The following is a 13572-nucleotide window of genomic DNA, read 5'->3' on the forward strand; positions in this document are numbered from 1 at the left end:
AGGTATAAATGTGTGTGTGTATACATATGAATCTAAAAGTAGTTCATTGATTTTAAAAATTAAATTAAATTAATTACAAGCCCTGTACCAGACGCGCAGACGACTTGTGCGTTTCGCGCTTGCCCCTCCTTCTACATTTAGGTAATTTCTTTTTTATTTATTATCTCGGAACTTTGCACTCATTGAAATCGAGTAAAAAATCGATTTCAATGCATAATTGGAAGCTCTTTCGAATGGTGCAGGCCATTTTACTGTAAGTTAAGCCGTTTTCGAGATATAAGCAAAATTAATTTTTGCACACTGTTTTCGCATAGAACCCGTTGACCTAGGAAGCTGCAAATTTCAGAATCGTCTTTTTCGACCTCAATTTACCTAATAACCAAAATGCAGCCATTTCTATCGCATTTCGATTTCAAAGCTAATTTTACTGGACTATATGGACTTAGACTAGCGTTAGGTTAGGTAGGATTATACTGAAAAAAAACACAGCCGTTTCTGCTGTAGAACACAGCAGTTTTAGCGAGTGTCACCACAGTAGTGACTTTTCAGTAAAAACAGCGAGTGGCCACTGGTAGTTTTGGCAGGTCTCGGCGAGCTGTCTCTATCTCGAGGATATTTAGGTTATGCATCACCTTTTAAACCACCAAAAATCTTAACAAAATAGCTTTTTAATGAGTAATATGATTAATTAAATTAAAGTTATAAGTAATGATCATTATAAGAGAGAAAAATACCTTGAATAACAACCATCAACTTATTACCATCCCATTATCGCATGCAGAGTGACTATTAGCAAATAAGTTACGTGAACATTTTGAATGTTGTTACTTATCAGTCCCATAATGATCATTACTTTATATTTTATCATAATACTCATTAAAAAAAATTATTTTCTTAAGATTTTTGGTGTTTTAAAAGGTGATACATAACCTAAATATCCTCGAGATAGAGACAGCTTGCCGAGACCTGCCAAAACTACCAGTGGACACTCGCTGTTTTTACTGACAAGTCGCTACTGCGGCGCATTCGCTGAAACTACCGTGTTTTAAAGTAGAAACGGCTGTGCTTTTTTTTTCAGTGTAGATTAGGATCAGGCGCGCACGTGCGACGACTGCGAGGTTGTGCTTGATGTAGGACGTAAGCATGAAAATATAACTGTTAAAAATGTCTGAGACGTCAGTAAGCAGCTCTGGTTTTTCGCTCGACCAGCATCGTACAACCACAATGGGCAGCGAATATAGACGCCTACCAAAGTCATATATCCGTAAGTACTAAATTTCGATACTAGAGCGAAATGTGAATTTAATCTCCCGAGAGCATTGGCACAAGAAAAAGTCACACACAGAGCTGAAATTACGTGTGCGAAACCCTGTTTCACGGTTTAGAGCGTTATTCAACAATTCACGAGAGCAACTCCAAAGGGCCGTTAAAACATCGACGCGGTGGTTAGAGGACTAATGAGATAAATATAACAGTTTTTCTAGTCGCGTCTGATCCAATCCATGCGGCACTACTGATATTTATTTATTAAACCAAGATGATAGCTTACATAGTATATACCTTAAGAATACGCATACCAGCAAGCCTTGTAGAGGTAAACTAAGTTACCTGTGTACAAGCTTGGTATATAACAGAAGAATAAAAGACTTTATCTTTAGTCTTAAGTACTAGTTACATTATCAAAATCATTTCAACAACAATAAACACTCATTACATTTTCTTTTCTTAGAATTTAACAAATTTAACAATTTAAAACTATCTGGAAAACTAAGTATTGGTTTTGATCCAATACTTAATTTTACGTTTTGCCGCGGTTTTGCTTATATCTAATTCCTTGAGCTCATTTGGTAGTGCATTGTAAATTATAATAGCATTATTATAACTGTTTTTATCACTGACTCGTTTTTTGCTCTTAGTTATAATTAAACTTTTCTTTCGAGTAATACTTGTAGACATTTGGAATTGAGTTTTGAGATCTTGATAATGGATTTTAAGGGATTCGAAATTAAATACTTGCTCTAGGTTTAATGAACTATCTTGTATACTAAAAGTATTTTTGTTGATAATCTTGAGAATTTTTCTCTGTAAACTTTGTAATAAATCACGATTATTTCTATATGCTCCACCCCAGGCTACTATTCCATAGCTAATTATGCTGTGGAAGAAAGCATAATATATCATTCTTAAAGTTTCTGTTGACATAGTGTACGATAGTTTGTAAAAAATATAGACTAGATACTTTGTCTTTTTTAATATATATTGGATGTGTTTATCCCATTTCAGATTGTAGTCAATGATAATTCCCAAGTATTTGTAATACTCAACTCTAGCTATCTTTCTATTTTGAATTCTTACATCAATAAGTTTCGCTACACAATAGCTTCCAAATGTCATACAAACTGTTTTATCCGCATTCAAAGATAACTTATTTACCGCTAACCATTTGTATATCACAGTAAGAAATTCATTCATACTTTTTTGCGCCTCTATCCATGTATTGCCTGTTGCTATAATTGCAGTATCATCTGCGTACGTTAGAATTGATTCTAGTGGAATCTCCTTTAGCATATCATTTATATATATATATATATATATATATATATATATATATATATATATATATATATATATATATAATAAATAGAAGTGGACCCAGTATCGTACCCTGTGGAACACCCATACTTATTAGTAAACTATCACTTTCTACACCGTCAATTTTAACAGTTTGATATCTGTTATTCAAATAGCTTCTAAGGAGATCCGTAAGAGATATGTAGGTTTACCTTTTCCTATCCCGGACTCGGGTCGTGTAATGGATTCACGGAAAGTAAAGAAAATAGAGTTTTCTCGTAACATATTCATTGACATGTTTACTGCGGGAAATATTCAGATTTTTATAACTTCGTAATAAAACAAAAAGTTCGGCAAAGTCCACTTTCACGAAAATGTCCTATTTCCATCCATAATCTAAGCACGTTATGGCAAACAAGACAAGTTAAAGTTTGCACGAAGGATACGGAAAAGTTTTGAAAAATGTAGCAACGGGAAAAACGATTGAATTCAGAAGCTCTGTAAAGCCGAAAATTCGACAACTTTATGGAATCACAGTACCATTCTCGATTCCGAATAACTGTCTATTTATGATGGTATTAAGCTAATAAGATACGAATAAAGCGTTCCGTCCGAGCAGCTAGCCCGGCAAAGTGAGTAGAAGTGTCGCGGGGCTCTTATATGTAGCCAAGTGCGAGGATTAATGCTAATTTCAGCCGCGTTAATAGACCCCGCGACGATGGTTAATGCGACCAGGTGGTGGTTTCCAGCTTGGCGTCGGCTTCTTTTGCCACTGGAAACAGTCAAGCAGCCAACTCTCGCCGGCCCTGATAGTTATACCTCCCTCTTTCTCCTTCTCCTTCTATGTCTATCTCTGGCCATACGGACTCAGGGAAACGGAGCTCAAGAACAGAGGGAGAAAGAGAGAGAAAGAAAAAAAGAGAGAGAGAGAGAGAGAGAGAGAGACAGCGAAACGGGCAGGGTCAAAAGTTGAAGCAATTACCCTAGTTTGTCGGTCGCGCTGAAAACAATGGTGGAGAGTTGCTAACGATGCGACGTTGCGTCCTCCCCCCCCTCCCGCCCCCATTCGCGTATACAAGCTGCACAAAGCGCTCGCGGTACGTATACCAAATACTGCCTTTTCTCGGAGCGCGATGTCCTCTTTGCCGACGCACTTCTTAACTTTACCGCAAATTTTCTTCCCCAAGGTTATGCACCGACTCTGGAAGAACATTTTGAAAACAATTAAAATTTGTTAATAAACATGCGATACGCCTACGGTAAAATATCAGATCGATCGACAATACAGTTTTTGCAATAATTGACCTTAAAGTTAGGCTCTTATACACAGGCTTTTATGCAATAACCTTGAAAATGATAGATACACTCAAAAATGATTAGAAGCGAAAAAAACTTGGAAAATCCGAGGGCAAATCATCAGGAAATCATTTTAAACGAGTACACAAAATTGTAAAACTATGGACGACAGCGATTCCGTGGACTGAGAGTAAACAAAAGCATTAGCTTGTGTTTAAAACTCCTTAAAAAGTAAGACTGCGAATTCTCAGTTTTACCCTTCTGATAGATCTATCTGCATTTGCAACTTGTCCAACTAATTAGTCTCGATGTCGGGTGCGTTGTATACACACTATCTATACCTGTACAAAGTACACTCTGGCGATTACAGAAACCGTAGATTTATAGCCTAATATCCCATAAAATGGTTATGCGTTCCATCCCTCGCACTTGCATATACTTTCATGGAATTAATATTGCACGATAAAGTTTTCAGAAATCCTTTAAAATTTATGCCCATCGCAGCAGTGCCCCCTATCGCAGGGTAGGCCCTCGCATGTGGTGTCGAAAGATCCTAAAAAATATTTCGCGCAAGTTACACGCGCTACTCTCTTCCTCGTCGGAGTAAGTAGTAGCCGACGACGTCGGAAAAAAGCGCTTACGCATCGCCAACCGGGCGAGACTGCGTATAGCCGGTAAAATCTTTAAAGCAGTCGACGGGAGTGTCGCAAACGCTAGTCAGTTAGAAAATTTAATGACTCGGGGCGGGCATATGCCGCGCACCTGCAGCTGCTACCGCGTAGCAGGGGAGCGACTCTCTCCTCGTCGTCTACGTCTTCTTTGTCCCGGGCTTCGATACGCATAGCATGTAGAGCTGTATACGCGGCATTGGACATTAACATTTTTCGAGCCAGCACCTTTCGAGGGGGAGGCCACCGCGCGCGGAGCCAGATGAGGCGGCCGAGGGGTGGAGGTAAAAATCTTTGCCGTTATGCTAATCGTCGAAAGACACGTGCTCTTAATGACTTATTTTTACCAGGCTGAAATAGTGTTAGCACAGCCCACCTTGTCCGTCGATTTGCCCCCTTCTCTCGCCCTTTTCTCGATATACAGCCAGCAGTCTGTTGATCCGGCTTCCGTGTCACGAGTCGACCGCGAGAGCGCAAGGCGAGCGCAGCGTGACTCAAGTGACTTCTGCCACCCCCGGGTAGAGAGAGGGGCTGGAGTTGCGTAGGGTCGCAGCAGGCTTGAAATTCGCAATTTCATATCGTCGATTAGCCTAAGCCCGATATTACCCTCCGGTGTCTTTCGAAATGAAAACACATAAATAGACGGGGGTGAACGTTGTATAAACTGCAATGTCACAACAGAGCCCTGTATTATCTTAATTGAAAAAAACAAATGCATTCAAGCTGTCGCGAATGCGTACACAACCATAATGATTTGCTGAGGTTGGTCTCGGGGTAAGGTTAATTTAAGACGATTGCATGTACTCATTTTTTTCAATTGAATTTTCAACTCTTTGTCTAACGTCACGCTCTTGCGTTACGCGCACAATTGTGAAAAAAAATCGCATTACAGCTAAAACTGTCGTTTCATCATTTATTTTTATTCGACGTAAGCAGCGAAAAAACTTGTCAACATGTTATTTTTAGATTTTGATGATTATGAAATGCTTTAAAACGCATCACACGGCGCCGAGCGTGCGCTGTGCGCATTGAATTAATGACGCAATACATATACAGACTCATTCACCCGCAAAAATAGCTAATTTTATAATTAATTCACCCGAGTACCTGCGCCTCGTTGGTTATTTGCGATTTGTGCAGAAATCACTGACCGTACAACCATTGTTTGCTGGTAATCCGTATTCAAGTATAAAATATTCGTTGACGCTTGAAAATGTAAGAGCGGAAATGAGATTAACTGGAAATATGTGATGATAATCGTATGACAGAGCTCTCTAGTCGATTGATTCGTTTTAAACGAAAGATATTTGTAACTCCTGCTAATGTTATTATTATTTGCAACGTTTATTCTCGTCGGAAGCTTTTCGGCACGTGTAATATAACAAGCGTGATGGGATCACCGAAATTCCGGGTCTCTAATCCAAAATCGATTTCAGGCAATGGTTCAAACGAGAAGTCAGCTACGTACACGTGTTGATGGCTATTTTTGTTTCTAATATTCAGTGGGAGATGGGTGAGAGTCGCGAGGGGGAAAAGTTCGACGATAAATTAAGAGTTTTTTGCATGTCAAGGTAATGTTTTTTTTTCTTCTTGTTTGTTCCGAGCGAGAAAGAGGCGACGATAGCGCAGCGTGATAATTACGGACCGGCTCTCCGTTTGGAGAGCAATTAAGTGCAAAGTGGCATAAATATCAGAGGCCGAGCTCGAGCGTAAGGCCTGGGCAAAGGGGGGTTTTAGGAAGCGACTTAAGTTTTCGACGGTTGCCCAGGCTGGCTACTACTGCCTGCTGTAGGCGGGGGCATCAGATATCCCGTAATGTACGAGGGGAGCTTATTTCCTCTTACAGACTACTTTTCCGGGTAACATCCTCGTTACGAAGGCGTCGCGTATACTTTCGCGCCGATAGACTGCGCCGAAACTCGTTTTTTCTGCTGTAATGCATTTAAAAGCCGGCCTCTATTCAATTAAAATCATCGTTTCGTCAACAAAATAATGAATCGATTGTTGCGTTTTATAACTATACAAGAAAGAATGTTAGGTGGCATTGATATTCGTTTTACGCATTACAGTATACATATAGAAGAATTTACTTGTACTACATTGCCAAGCTTCCATCTCCATAAAGGAGTTAGTATAGCATCATATTGGTAGGTACTGGTGCTTCATGGGGCTTACTCTCGGTACTAAGCTATAGTAGCAGCCCACATAGTAGATGAGCCAGAACAACGACTCTGTTAAGTAACATTACCGCGGCCACGCCGAGTTATGCATCAGTTAAATTTCCATATAATTTTATATTTACAGTTGCATTGTCTATACCTTGAGATAAATGTAACGTGGGTGCAAACTGTATGCAAGTGGTAGTCAAAATATCCTCTTATAGTCAAACTACGATGGAAAAGACGTCGTACTTACCCGCTCATCTGTATACTGTAATTTTTTCCAAAAATATATCGCTGAGTAATATTTTTCTAAAGTTGTTCCTTTACTAGTTCATACAGCTTATCTATGTTGCGAGTGAACCTGGAACGAGCGTCTTTACTGTATAGAAATTATATTGATCTTACAACATGATACATTTTTTCCGTTCTATAATAAGACGACTATTAGTAGACTACATGAAAGCTTGATTTGTATCCATATTCCATAGTTTAAACTAAAAACAGATGTTTTAGCTATTGTCATTATTAGTTTGCATGACGGATGTACTGCACAGATTGTTATTGCTGATAGAGCCTTTTATTCAAAGCTATTGTGCTGTATACTATGAAACGTTAATAAAATTGTACATTTTCCGATAGTCAGATGCATAAATGATGTTTTTACGACTAATATAACGTAAACCTCTTGCTAAAAAAAGGTATCGGTATGAAAAATATTACTCGAGTTATATTACCGGAAACGCCGTAAGTAAAAAGAGCGCACTAAATCGCTATAAAGATACTTGCCGTTTAATTAAGAGCTCTTTATAGTGGTTAAGATGCGCCTGTGCTTTACGATAGGCAACTCATATTAATAAACGAACTTTTAGTAGAGGTGATACTTATTCTATGATGTCGTTCACTTTAAAACGTAAAAACTACGATTAATATGCATGAGTCTGCGATGTATACTTTTAATTAAAAAAACTTTTTACACGAGCTGCGGTGAGTAAATATAGTTTATAAACAATAACGACCTACTTGTTTTCTTATGCATAATGCTACGCAAAGTATAGATCAGTCAAACGAAGTTGTTACAGGAAAAGTTTGCTTTTTATAATTAAGAACGATTACTCTCACCTAATGAATATGTGTTTGAATTATTATTAAATAACTTTATTCTGATCGATTGCTCACGAAAGAATTTTCAGTATATATGACATATCCCTACATACTTATCACATTACCCGTCAACGGAGTACACTTTAATCCCAAAGTAAAACCCTTGAATAACACTCAGCTTAAGTAGTCGTCCTCACTTACTATCGTGTCCAACTTGAAGATTTAATGCTTTACGCAGCTCTACAGTCTTTGTGCTCAGTAAAGAAAATTCAGCTTTTCCCAACAATCAGATTTCCTGAAATCTTTGCTATGATATGCAAATCCGTTAAATGCTGTTGAACGTCGATATAAATCTGTAAAAGAATCGCAGATTCGCATTCGCCCTGATTTTTGTCCAAGGTTAAACGCAAGCTAGGAAGCCAAAATAATAAACAGGTAAACATCTCCAGTTCATATAGTATAGTTTGAACTGACAATGCGCGCAAACTCGCGGGTGCACGTATAGCGGACAGGAGCCAAGAACAAATATTCTCAGGCGTGCAGGGCTATACTAGCGGCACCGTGGCAGTAACCCCGGAACGCGGACCTGTTCTCCGGCGCACGCGGACTCGTAACACGCGCGGCAGCTTTTCACGTTTATCGGCTTGGCGTCGAATAACCGTGCAGGTGCATACGTGCAGCCGACGCAACTGCGACCAGTCAGCGCCTTACTTCTCTCGCCGCTTCATTCCGGATGCATTTATACGGGCGAACGGGACGAGTCTCGAGGGCTTGGCCGTCGTAACGCTAGGATACTGCGTGCGACGTACCCTGCAGTGAAAAGGTATGCGACACAGCTCGAGAGTGGCTGCTTCTGTATACACATCAGGCCGTTGCGGTGCAGTGCAGGGAGCGAGTCAAGTTCGAGCTTTCAAAAAAGCATCAGCGAAGCTACAAACAATAGTTTTTTGTTCGAGGACTCAGCCAGAATCGCGTGCGCAGGGAGGAAAGCAAAGCAAATCAAGGCGTCCTACCGTAGAGATCCAAGAAGCGGAACTTTGCTGAAAGCTTGTCTGACGTGCAGAGGAAAAACGTAATGCGAACGAAACAAGGCAGTATAAAGAGAGTCTCGAACTCATAATGTGTCGAACGAGGAAGGAGGGAATAGAAGGCGGAGAGGATTGTGCATATTGGCACAAGAAATAATGAAAAAAGGGGCCGGGACATGGTAAAAGCTCTCGCTCGTATTTGGCAGCGAGCGAACTGCACACGCGAGAATTCTGGCGCTTCCTATACGTCGAGCGAGAGCGTTGTGAAATTTTAGCGCTTGTTAACGACTCGGCCAGACACGTCGACGCGACTGGCTTTCATCTTTTTGCGCCACGGCCATCTGATCCGACAGGCTCGTAAATCTGCAACGAGGTCAGCTGTGCGGCTCTGGGCACAACTATATCGTCGACCATTCGATCACACTCACTGCTTCCTTGACTAACGACGAAATTCGCTCATGCACTTTGTATCTCCTCTGAAAGGCCTTAACAATTTCGCGACGGCCTGATGGACGTTCGATGATGTGATGGTGCCGAACTTGTTTCATTCAGAGCTTTACTGACGACTGCTTTTCTTTGCTTGACAAATTACACAGAGAAATGGTGCATTTGTTCGTTCGGGATCTGAAGAATTTCTCGCAGTATTTCTCCTTGTAGAATATTATTCGTCATCGGTGAAAATGAAAAAGCCGTGGAGAATAATTTATTCTGTTTTACATCATTTACATGCACGAGAACGTTTGGCAGACCACGAAGTGAGAAGCGGAAAGTGGAAGCTTCATGGCTAAAATTTCGAAAAGCTCCTACTTAACTCAAGTCTTGGAAGTGACGCACGGAATACAAAATCGATCTTATCATTGCATTAGCGGGCTTATACCAACGTCATGTATCCGTAACGAGAGCGGAGGGTCTATAGTCGCCCGATCTTCCGTCTCTAAATTGCTGAATGCAAACATTTAACAGTGGATCTGATCGTCGTTTGTGCGAATGTTTGATTTAAAAATCGGGATGATGAAATATTCAACCACTATTAATAATTGATATCGTTTTCAGCAAGGTCGGTCACAGGGTGAAAATAATCGCGATCCCGTTTCTGCAGTCTTGCATCGCAGCAGGTATTGCAGGAATGCAGTTTTTTCAGCAATAACAGCCTGGTGTGGTGACACGTTGCAGCTAGTACGCTGATTTTCGGAGGTTTACGCGAACGCGTAGTTTACAGCCTGGTCACGCCCCGAGCATCCCGGGGGTTCTTGCTGGCGCCTCGGTGAAACCGGGGCTGCGACGGGACAGGTCGGTGGAGGAGAGGGAAGCAGGGTGGGAGAGGAGTGTCGACGACCACCGGAGCACACAGCATGCACACAAGCCCCTTTAACGCGCTGCGATATAATCTATTGTAATTGAAAATTATGCCGCACGAGTGGATCTCCCGGGGCAGAAACGGAACTACCGCGCTTCATACGCTCGTGCGCGCGAACGACTGAGATAGAGTGAGAGGGGGGGGGAGGAGGAAGGGAGAATCGGACTAGAGGCCAAGCCGAAAGTAAAGTGAAGTATAGACGACAAGAGAGGAGGACAGCTCGAGCAATGGAAAACTCCTCCAGCGAGCTTCGAAATTGCGAAAAGGGCATAGGCGAGGGAGGCGCACGGTGCGTGAATTATCGCGAGTTCGGCAATGTGATAATTATTGTCCGCGTTCGAAGAATCGGCATCGCGAGCTTGCGGCGGAAATCATAAGTTTAACCAGCTTACAATTTAATTCCTCCAATCCTACGGCCTGCCTGTTTTTGCATCTCCGATAGTCCCTGCATCGATATTTCAGCTTGATAAGACTTTTACTTATCGCCAAAGTTAGCGAGCATGTTGCTGGGACATTAGGCAAGCAATTTATGTTCCAATAGTGGTATTGGCGCGAAATCGACGAGGTCAATTTGCCAATTAAACTTCTCGGCGGAGGATAAAAAGCGCAAGCAGCCGGAGGGCGCAGAGTTCGGCTTGAGAAGGTTAAGCAACGAGTGGCGGTGCGTGGCGGAGGTATATAGGAAGAAGCTGAGCGCGAGCTCGTGGGGCGCAACAGCGCGCAATTCCTCGAGTTCCGCGTGGCTAGGGTGCCGCTATCCGCCGCCATGATTCTTCCATGGATCGGGAGCGCTTATACCGCATGCTTCGCCTAAGAAGGTTACATTATTGCGGCGTTTCAGGCTTCACGCCCCATAGACCGGCAGCTCGCGCTAGTAACTTAAAGCCAGCCGCAGTATAGTAAAGGCCGCTCTGAGGGCCGCTCTGCCACAGAACAGGAAATGGCACTGTAGACTGATGCCACTTAGGTACGTCGTTCCCGCGCTTCCATGCATTTACGCTTACTTTCATTTCAGTTTCACTGGCCTATCGTGCGCGCACTTATTCTCTTGGTTTTTGCTGAAACAACTTGATCGAGCTCAGACGATTGGTTTGAGGGTTGTACGACGTCATTCGTACCTAAACACCAAAAATTGTGATTTCGTTTATAGAAAAAATGTACAGAATTCCCTGTGTGTGTATTGTGTATGAGGAAATCTACGGGAAAAATACATCTTCTTGACTTTAAAAACGGCGAAATAGTATATTGTGTATTGAGAGCGTAAAGTGGGCTTTTTTAGGCTGAGTGCGGAGTTTGCAGTACGAGTTAAGGCGAGTTAGCCCGAGCCGACGGCGTTTACGAGCCGCAGACGAGAACTGCAACCACGCGAGACCAAAAAGCCTGCTTAGCCCTTAGTGCACACCATATTTTATTCCACACCCGACTGAAATGGACACTTTTTGCGCCTGAAAATCGGGGCAAAAGTAGCATGTTTTCCCGTAAACCTATTTGCGGGGCAAAAGTAATTTTTTTTTTAATGAATGAAATAAAAATATAAAAAACACGTCGACTTCGATTTTCAGAGACAAATAGTAGCCATTTCAGTCGAGAGTGGAATAAAGTACTATATGTGACACGGGACGAAAGCAGATTTTTTCCGCTCGGGCAGTAAACCCACAAGCGGGAAAAATCTGCTACTTTCGACCCTTGTTGCATAATGTACTATTAATTTAAAAAAAAAATGCGCTGAAAATGCTTGATTTGGTCAAATGCCACCAACAATTGAAAATATGGAAAAATCATGAAAAATGCAGGATTTCTCGGAGTTAATTTCCTTATTCGTGATTTTCCCCCATTTTCAATTCTGCGTAACTTTTGACCAAATCAAGCCTTTTTAACGCATTTTTTAAAATTAAAGCTCTTTCCTCGTACTTTCATCCTACTAATACACATTTTTATTTTGTGCTCTTATGAGTCATTGTACGAATAGCCGGACACTTTCCTGTCGAAAAATTGAGCTCTTGCAACGATATCGGAGTCTCTTGAAAACAGATTTAGATCAGTATGCACTAGTTTGAATGTATAGTGGGGCGCCTTCATTCGTCATACTTCGATATCGCTTAGTCTTGATACTTCGGCATCTTTATGCGCTTGGCATATACACACCTCTACTTTTTTCCCGCCCATGAAAGAGAAAGAACAAGAGATGCAAGAAGATGAAGGAACGAGAAACGATAGGCTTGCTCCGGTGGAGATATCTTTCTCCCTCTTTCACCCTCTCTCTTTACAACTCTCTCCCTTTTCCTCTGCTCTGCTCTTCGGCCCTGTTGCTGTTTTTACTTGACTTTGCTTTAGCCCAGACACGAAAGGTCTCGTAGATATTAAACTTTACTGCGGCGAAAACGATTCATCGTCATACTGGATACAGATATCCGATGACTGATGATTCTTCTCGCAGAAGCCTTCTAAAAATACTCTCTGAATGTAATACTTTTCCCAGAAACTTCTTTAAGTAAAGTTGAAAACTATAGTTAATGGTTTTTGCACGAGAAAAGTTTTAACAAAATTTACCCTTGGAATGAGATAAACTAAACAACATTATCTTGACAAGTAAGTAGACTATTTTTTAACTGTGCTGCAAAAGAGTTTCCAAAATGGATTACCAAATCATAGTATTCTTGAACCTACGAATAATTGTACAAATAGTACTTATCAGTATGAACCATCGGTGCATTAAGTACAAAAGGAATAATAGGAAGGCAGAAAGTCTTAAATATTCTGGTCTATTTGACATCGAATATCAGACATCAATATTAAAAAAAGTACGAGCAATGTGCATCTAATACAAAACTTCTGTCCACAGCGGACTGTTATGTCACTCAGAGGCGTGGGGCGGGGGGGGGGGGGGGGTGCATTAAGAATGGGGATAAAAGGAAAGTAATTCGCACGGGCAGACGGATTGGCTAGTTGTTAAACACCTCGAAACGGATTTCCAACTAGTTTTAAATGTCTTTCCCCGAATTTAGAATCCAAATTTATTAGATAAAATAGTTTCGGAAATATTACGGGACACGCATACACACATATCCACACTGAGGCGTTCTAAAAACGTGTGATTTGATCTCAAAATACCTAAAAACAGGTTCTTCACTTGGTTTTGTTGAATTCAATATTTTACGATTACAAAGCTTTTTCTAGGAAGAAGTAAAACTAGCAAGGCAAGAGTAAAGCTTTAAACATTAAATTCTGTAATTTATACGAAAGATACTAATTTAGAATCGGTGTAAAAGACGATGATATGCCGATAATATGAATCTAGTAGCTAGATTCCTTATTAAATATTTATTTATATATAATCAAGTCATTCTACAAGAAGTCGGAAACTTTGCGGTCAAAAAATCGAGCTCTTG

Source organism: Nasonia vitripennis, chromosome 2, assembly GCF_009193385.2.
Source record: "Nasonia vitripennis strain AsymCx chromosome 2, Nvit_psr_1.1, whole genome shotgun sequence".
Taxonomy (NCBI): Eukaryota; Metazoa; Arthropoda; class Insecta; order Hymenoptera; family Pteromalidae; genus Nasonia; species Nasonia vitripennis.